Source organism: Schistocerca americana, unplaced genomic scaffold, assembly GCF_021461395.2.
Source record: "Schistocerca americana isolate TAMUIC-IGC-003095 unplaced genomic scaffold, iqSchAmer2.1 HiC_scaffold_867, whole genome shotgun sequence".
Lineage (NCBI taxonomy): Eukaryota > Metazoa > Arthropoda > Insecta > Orthoptera > Acrididae > Schistocerca > Schistocerca americana.
The window spans coordinates 15001-22500 of NW_025726639.1; the positions used below are offsets into that span (position 1 = coordinate 15001).

General features: G+C 55.5%; 3 non-coding genes across 3 annotated transcripts in view; all 3 read right to left on the reverse strand.

Moving 5' to 3' along the window:
• LOC124591670 overlaps positions 1 to 1475 on the reverse strand; it is a 4222-nt gene extending 2747 nt beyond the window's left edge. The window contains exon 1 of the ribosomal RNA XR_006977218.1: positions 1 to 1475. This exon is cut by the window's left edge and continues 2747 nt beyond it. This is a non-coding gene — a ribosomal RNA (large subunit ribosomal RNA).
• Positions 1476 to 1663: 188 nt separating this feature from the next.
• LOC124591673 lies at positions 1664 to 1818 on the reverse strand. The gene has a single exon (XR_006977220.1). It is a non-coding gene; the product is annotated as a 5.8S ribosomal RNA (ribosomal RNA).
• Positions 1819 to 2170: 352 nt separating this feature from the next.
• Positions 2171 to 4080, reverse strand: LOC124591667. The gene has a single exon (XR_006977215.1). It is a non-coding gene; the product is annotated as a small subunit ribosomal RNA (ribosomal RNA).
• Between the last annotated feature and the right edge of the window lie 3420 nt (positions 4081 to 7500).

The following is a 7500-nucleotide window of genomic DNA, read 5'->3' on the forward strand; positions in this document are numbered from 1 at the left end:
CTGCTTACCAAAAGTGGCCCACTTGGCACTCCGATCCGAGTCGTTTGCTCGCGGCTTCAGCATATCAAGCAAGCCGGAGATCTCACCCATTTAAAGTTTGAGAATAGGTTGAGGTCGTTTCGGCCCCAAGGCCTCTAATCATTCGCTTTACCGGATGAGACTCGTACGAGCACCAGCTATCCTGAGGGAAACTTCGGAGGGAACCAGCTACTAGATGGTTCGATTAGTCTTTCGCCCCTATACCCAGCTCCGACGATCGATTTGCACGTCAGAATCGCTACGGACCTCCATCAGGGTTTCCCCTGACTTCGTCCTGGCCAGGCATAGTTCACCATCTTTCGGGTCCCAACGTGTACGCTCTAGGTGCGCCTCACCTCGCAATGAGGACGAGACGCCCCGGGAGTGCGGAGGCCGCCGCCCCGTGAAGGGCGGGGAAGCCCCATCCTCCCTCGACCCGCGCAAGGCGAGACCTTCACTTTCATTACGCCTTTAGGTTTCGTACAGCCCAATGACTCGCGCACATGTTAGACTCCTTGGTCCGTGTTTCAAGACGGGTCGTGAAATTGTCCAAAGCTGAAGCGCCGCTGACGGGAGCGATTATTCCGCCCGAGAGCATCCCGAGCCAACAGCGGCGCGGGTCCGGGGCCGGGCCAGGTAGGTCCGTCATCCGGGAAGAACCGCGCGCGCTTGCCGGGAGCCCGAGCGCCCAAAGGGGCGAATCGACTCCTCCAGATATACCGCCGGGCAGCCAGCCAGGACACCGGGGCTCTGCCCAACAGACGCGAACCGAGGCCCGCGGAAGGACAGGCTGCGCACCCGGGCCGTAGGCCGGCACCCAGCGGGTCGCGACGTCCTACTAGGGGAGAAGTGCGGCCCACCGCACACCGGAACGGCCCCACCCCGCGGCGAGTGGAAAGGCAACCGGACACGACCCCGCCGCGGATTGCTCCGCGCGGGCGGCCGGCCCCATCTGCCGAGGGCGGAGGCCAGTGGCCGGATGGGCGTGAATCTCACCCGTTCGACCTTTCGGACTTCTCACGTTTACCCCAGAACGGTTTCACGTACTTTTGAACTCTCTCTTCAAAGTTCTTTTCAACTTTCCCTCACGGTACTTGTTCGCTATCGGTCTCGTGGTCATATTTAGTCTCAGATGGAGTTTACCACCCACTTGGAGCTGCACTCTCAAGCAACCCGACTCGAAGGAGAGGTCCCGCCGACGCTCGCACCGGCCGCTACGGGCCTGGCACCCTCTACGGGCCGTGGCCTCATTCAAGTTGGACTTGGGCTCGGCGCGAGGCGTCGGGGTAGTGGACCCTCCCAAACACCACATGCCACGACAGGCGGCAGCCTGCGGGGTTCGGTGCTGGACTCTTCCCTGTTCGCTCGCCGCTACTGGGGGAATCCTTGTTAGTTTCTTTTCCTCCGCTTAGTAATATGCTTAAATTCAGCGGGTAGTCTCGCCTGCTCTGAGGTCGTTGCACGAGGTGTCGCACGCCACACCGCCAGCCGGCTGTGCACGCTACCGAGTAAGTACCGGTATGCGAACCGCCAGGCGACGGGCGCGCATCGCACGTTTAAGGAGGCGCGGCCGGCCCCACAGGCGGCCGCGACGCTCCCAGGTCTGCGAAGCGGGGCAAACGCCGCGCGCTTCAGTATACGTAGCCGACCCTCAGCCAGACGTGGCCCGGGAACGGAATCCATGGACCGCAATGTGCGTTCGAAACGTCGATGTTCATGTGTCCTGCAGTTCACATGTCGACGCGCAATTTGCTGCGTTCTTCATCGACCCACGAGCCGAGTGATCCACCGTCCTGGGTGATCTTTTTCTGAGTTTCCACTGTCTCTTTCAAGACAGTTGCATAGGCGGGACGTAGGCGTGTGGCGGCCCCTGTTCAAGCGTTCTGTGTCCAACGGCCTCACGGCCGATGGGCGTCGTACGGCTCCACACCGGAGCGGACAGGCAGTCGGGCGAAAGTCATTCAAAACCGGCGCCAGGCGCCAGGTGCCGCAGGCCAGCCGCTCCAGCGCTTCAGCGCTCGTACCACACAACATTGGCGTTAGTTTTGAGACGCACGCGTGGTTCCGCACGCGGCGCACGGCTACTGCGAGCCGTACAGGTAGCGTGTTGCGCGACACGACACGCACATCGAAAGACATGCAGTCTAGTCGGTAATGATCCTTCCGCAGGTTCACCTACGGAAACCTTGTTACGACTTTTACTTCCTCTAAATGATCAAGTTTGGTCATCTTTCCGGTAGCATCGGCAACGACAGAGTCAATGCCGCGTACCAGTCCGAAGACCTCACTAAATCATTCAATCGGTAGTAGCGACGGGCGGTGTGTACAAAGGGCAGGGACGTAATCAACGCGAGCTTATGACTCGCGCTTACTGGGAATTCCTCGTTCATGGGGAACAATTGCAAGCCCCAATCCCTAGCACGAAGGAGGTTCAGCGGGTTACCCCGACCTTTCGGCCTAGGAAGACACGCTGATTCCTTCAGTGTAGCGCGCGTGCGGCCCAGAACATCTAAGGGCATCACAGACCTGTTATTGCTCAATCTCGTGCGGCTAGAAGCCGCCTGTCCCTCTAAGAAGAAAAGTAATCGCTGACAGCACGAAGGATGTCACGCGACTAGTTAGCAGGCTAGAGTCTCGTTCGTTATCGGAATTAACCAGACAAATCGCTCCACCAACTAAGAACGGCCATGCACCACCACCCACCGAATCAAGAAAGAGCTATCAATCTGTCAATCCTTCCGGTGTCCGGGCCTGGTGAGGTTTCCCGTGTTGAGTCAAATTAAGCCGCAGGCTCCACTCCTGGTGGTGCCCTTCCGTCAATTCCTTTAAGTTTCAGCTTTGCAACCATACTTCCCCCGGAACCCAAAAGCTTTGGTTTCCCGGAGGCTGCCCGCCGAGTCATCGGAGGAACTGCGGCGGATCGCTGGCTGGCATCGTTTATGGTTAGAACTAGGGCGGTATCTGATCGCCTTCGAACCTCTAACTTTCGTTCTTGATTAATGAAAACATACTTGGCAAATGCTTTCGCTTCTGTTCGTCTTGCGACGATCCAAGAATTTCACCTCTAACGTCGCAATACGAATGCCCCCGCCTGTCCCTATTAATCATTACCTCGGGTTCCGAAAACCAACAAAATAGAACCGAGGTCCTATTCCATTATTCCATGCACACAGTATTCAGGCGGGCTTGCCTGCTTTAAGCACTCTAATTTGTTCAAAGTAAACGTGCCGGCCCACCGAGACACTCACTCAAGAGCACCCTGGTAGGATTGCAACGGGGTCCGCCTCGGGACGCACGAGCACGCACGAGGCGCGTCGCACGCCTTCAGCTCGCCCCACCGGCAGGACGTCCCACGATACATGCCAGTTAAACACCGACGGGCGGTGAACCAACAGCGTGGGACACAAATCCAACTACGAGCTTTTTAACCGCAACAACTTTAATATACGCTATTGGAGCTGGAATTACCGCGGCTGCTGGCACCAGACTTGCCCTCCAATAGATACTCGTTAAAGGATTTAAAGTGTACTCATTCCGATTACGGGGCCTCGGATGAGTCCCGTATCGTTATTTTTCGTCACTACCTCCCCGTGCCGGGAGTGGGTAATTTGCGCGCCTGCTGCCTTCCTTGGATGTGGTAGCCGTTTCTCAGGCTCCCTCTCCGGAATCGAACCCTGATTCCCCGTTACCCGTTACAACCATGGTAGGCGCAGAACCTACCATCGACAGTTGATAAGGCAGACATTTGAAAGATGCGTCGCCGGTACGAGGACCGTGCGATCAGCCCAAAGTTATTCAGAGTCACCAAGGCAAACGGACCGGACGAGCCGACCGATTGGTTTTGATCTAATAAAAGCGTCCCTTCCATCTCTGGTCGGGACTCTGTTTGCATGTATTAGCTCTAGAATTACCACAGTTATCCAAGTAACGTGGGTACGATCTAAGGAACCATAACTGATTTAATGAGCCATTCGCGGTTTCACCTTAATGCGGCTTGTACTGAGACATGCATGGCTTAATCTTTGAGACAAGCATATGACTACTGGCAGGATCAACCAGGGAGCTGCGTCAACTAGAGCTGAGCAGCCGGCCGCCCGGGAGTGTGTCCCGGGGGCCCGCGCGAACACGCAAGCGTCCGCTCAATTATTCTGCAAACAGGAGGAGGCTGAGCTCCCCTGCACAATACACCTCGAAACCCTCTCAGGTCCCGGCGGCGCGCAGCGCCGTCCTAAGTACTTGGTCGGGTTCGAGAGAGGCGCAATCGCCCGGAGTTTGGCGAGTAGACGCTTTAGGTGCGACCACCCGTGCTCCCAACTGAGCTTGCCGCTGCCGACAGAGGCCCGGGAGCGTGCTGTCGTGGCATTGCCGGCGGGAGACAACACGCGCCACCTACGGTGGCCGGCAGCTCCAACGCCAGCGCCACAGAAGGACAAAAGCCCCACTTGGGTGCCGAAGCGAACTCTCCCAGCACAGCGCACGCGCCAACACGTCCGCACAGCTGCGATACAAACCACCTGCGAGAACCGCAGAGGCGACCGAGCAGCAGACGGCGTCGCGGCGCCGAGCGCCGGGCGGCGGCGCATCCTCAGCGCACACAGTCCTCAATCGGACCAGCACACTGCAGATGTCCACCGCGCTTCGCACCGGGCCCGCGAGGACCTACTTTGGCCGCACGGCGCCGCGTGCAGGGTGCGCCGGCGCGCAGCTGCGCCGCCTGCCGCCTCCGTCGGCCGGCGCGCCTGCCACTGGCCGCCCCCACCAGCCGGCTGTAGCGCGTGCGCCCACGCACCGCGCGGCCAGCACGCCGGGAGGCCCCCCCTCACCGGCCGGGGACGGTCCCACCCAGCCACCGCCGCGTATCGCTTCACACCCACATGCCATTCACGTTCGTGGGCATGGTGGGTATCGCTGAAACAACCGGTTGGTAGCTCAACCGATCGTCGCCATCACTGATTCACCTCTAGCGAGAACAACCGCACCACAACCGTTTACCAGTTGTTCATTTGCGTAACGTCACCAGCAAACGTAGACGTCCATCGCCATTTGCAAATTCAACGATTGTTGCATGCCTGTGTCAGGTGTCACGACACACTATGTCTGCCCACATACACGCAACAACATGTGCACGCTTCGCGAACACGTGGAAGGTGGCCCCCGTACGTATGCGATGTCCATTGCGCGAACGACTGTCAACCGGCCTCTGTCGCATGTCGCAGATGTGGAACGCAGTGCACCATGCTATCACGGTGTGTGAGAAGAGACGACTACGTCTGACAACACGCGCCACTACATCAACAGACGGCTCATGCTGATCGCCATCCACGGCATACCATACTGCAATCCAGCTCTTATAGGGAGACGACACGTAGCTGAGTGCACAATATTTGGACCGTATGGTTCGCCGTTGTTGGCGCAGTCGTGGTACGGTCACACATGTACCACGATGTATCATTCAGTACATGAGGACCAATGTGCAGTACAGTGTGTGATTTGGACGTACAACATCAGCGGACAGTTGACACACGCCGTACCACAACGTAGGCTGTGCTTCGCCATGCAAATGCCAATGAACAACTGCGAAGGGCATTGAGCATGTACGTCCTGCTGCCATCCGCATTACAGTGTATAGCTGCAAGGTGTTTAACATGAAGCGATACTCTGGGGACCAGGCAGTGCGAGTAGCAAACTATATTGCGGGGGTTGCAGTTAGGCAACACCACACTAATTTAACGCGTCGTATGACAATTACAGAGCAGGTTAAGGCCCAACGTGTGTTGGTAAGGCCCAACGTGTGTTGGGTTAAGGCCCAACGTGTGTTGGGTTAAGGCCCAACGTGTGTTGGGTTAAGGCCCAACGTGTGTTGGGTTAAGGCCCAACGTGTGTTGGGTTAAGGCCCAACGTGTGTTGGGTTAAGGCCCAACGTGTGTTGGGTTAAGGCCCAACGTGTGTTGGGTTAAGGCCCAACGTGTGTTGGGTTAAGGCCCAACGTGTGTTGGGTTAAGGCCCAACGTGTGTTGGGTTAAGGCCCAACGTGTGTTGGGTTAAGGCCCAACGTGTGTTGGGTTAAGGCCCAACGTGTGTTGGGTTAAGGCCCAACGTGTGTTGGGTTAAGGCCCAACGTGTGTTGGGTTAAGGCGCAACGTGTGTTGGGTTAAGGCGCAACGTGGGTTACGTTAAGGCGCAACGTGGGTTACGTTAAGGCGCAACGTGGGTTACGTTAAGGCGCAACGTGGGTTACGTTAAGGCGCAACGTGGGTTACGTTAAGGCGCAACGTGGGTTACGTTAAGGCGCAACGTGGGTTACGTTAAGGCGCAACGTGGGTTACGTTAAGGCCCAATATAGGTTAGGTTAAGGCCCAATATAGGTTAGGTTAAGGCCCAATATAGGTTAGGTTAAGGCCCAATATAGGTTAGGTTAAGGCCCAATATAGGTTAGGTTAAGGTACAATATAGGTTAGGTTAAGGTACAATATAGGTTAGGTTAAGGTACAATATAGGTTAGGTTAAGGTACAATATGGGTTAGGTTAAGGTACAATATGGGTTAGGTTAAGGCGCAATATGGGTTAGGTTAAGGCGCAATATGGGTTAGGTTAAGGCGCAATATGGGTTAGGTTAAGGCGCAATATGGGTTAGGTTAAGGCGCAATATGGGTTAGGTTAAGGCGCAATATGGGTTAGGTTAAGGCGCAATATGGGTTAGGTTAAGGCGCAATATGGGTTAGGTTAAGGCGCAATATGGGTTAGGTTAAGGTACAATATAGGTTAGGTTAAGGTACAATATAGGTTAGGTTAAGGTACAATATAGGTTAGGTTAAGGTACAATATAGGTTAGGTTAAGGCACAATATGGGTTAGGTTAAGGCGCAATATGGGTTAGGGTAAGGCGCAATATGGGTTAGGTTAAGGCGCAATATGGGTTAGGTTAAGGCGCAACGTGGGTTACGTTAAGGCGCAACGTGGGTTACGTTAAGGCGCAACGTGGGTTACGTTAAGGCGCAACGTGGGTTACGTTAAGGCGCAACGTGGGTTACGTTAAGGCGCAACGTGGGTTACGTTAAGGCCCAATATAGGTTAGGTTAAGGCCCAATATAGGTTAGGTTAAGGCCCAATATAGGTTAGGTTAAGGCCCAATATAGGTTAGGTTAAGGCCCAATATAGGTTAGGTTAAGGTACAATATAGGTTAGGTTAAGGTACAATATAGGTTAGGTTAAGGTACAATATGGGTTAGGTTAAGGCGCAATATGGGTTAGGTTAAGGCGCAATATGGGTTAGGTTAAGGCGCAATATGGGTTAGGTTAAGGCGCAACGTGGGTTACGTTAAGGCGCAACGTGGGTTACGTTAAGGCGCAACGTGGGTTACGTTAAGGCGCAACGTGGGTTACGTTAAGGCGCAACGTGGGTTACGTTAAGGCCCAATATAGGTTAGGTTAAGGCCCAATATAGGTTAGGTTAAGGCCCAATATAGGTTAGGTTAAGGCCCAA